Here is a 926-nt window from a genome sequence, read left to right as displayed (position 1 = left end):
GCAGCCTTGGACTGTCTATTTTTCGACTTACTTTTCATGAAGAGAAAAATAAATTTCTATCCTAAGCCCTTTTTTTTTTCTTTTGTTACTTGCAACTGAATATAATCCTGATACTTTCTTACTGCTATTAAAGCAGCTTGGGGCCTCTATTTGGAAGCCTGAGTCAAGCTCTTCCCCCAGTCAGAGCAGTGGGGAACCAGCAGAGAAAAGGCACTTCCAGACAAAAAATATGCTGGGATTCTGTCCACAAACTGTAAGTAACCAAGCTACCAAGAGAATAGAATGGGAGGTGAGCCTTGGAATAGTTTACTAGCGCAGAGAGCACTGAATTTTAGATTAAGGCATCTGAATTTTATTCTGTAAGTTTCTTGCAGATAGGGGGACTCTGTCTTATAGAATAATACCTCCTCTTAATAAATGCTCAAGGAATGACTAAATTTTTTTTTTCTTTTGACGGCTGCACCCATGGCATATGGCAGTTCCCAGGCGAATCCCAGGCGAGGGGTCCAACACGAGCTACAGCTGCCAGCCTACACCACAGCCACAGCAACATCAGATCCGAGCTGTGTCTGTGACCTACACCACAGCTCACAGCAACACTGGATCCTCAACCCACTGAGCGAGGCCAGGGATTGAACCTGCAACCTCATGGTTCCTAGTGGGATTCATTTCCACTGTGCCACTATGGGAACTCCTAAATTTTTTTTTAATGCTATTCGCTTAATGAACAACAACAAAAGAAGTGTTGGAAGGTGGACCACTTGGGAGTCACCATCTGATTTACCCATACCTGCTTTTACAGAAAGTAACTTAAGTATTCTTGCAGGAAGTGATACTTGAGTAAAGGTAAACCGACAACTCCACTGTGGGGATGATGGGGTAGAGGTAATGGACTGGTGGGAGGAGGCCAAGAAAAGCAGTTGGGC

This window comes from Sus scrofa, chromosome 6, assembly GCF_054392235.1.
Source record: "Sus scrofa isolate SSC_HxYL_T2T_F1_AM1 chromosome 6, Sscrofa_HxYL_maternal_Yorkshire_Landrace_v2.0, whole genome shotgun sequence".
In the NCBI taxonomy this organism is placed as follows: domain Eukaryota; kingdom Metazoa; phylum Chordata; class Mammalia; order Artiodactyla; family Suidae; genus Sus; species Sus scrofa.
The sequence above is the reverse complement of the archived record's forward strand: the minus strand, read 5'-3'. Positions refer to the sequence as shown.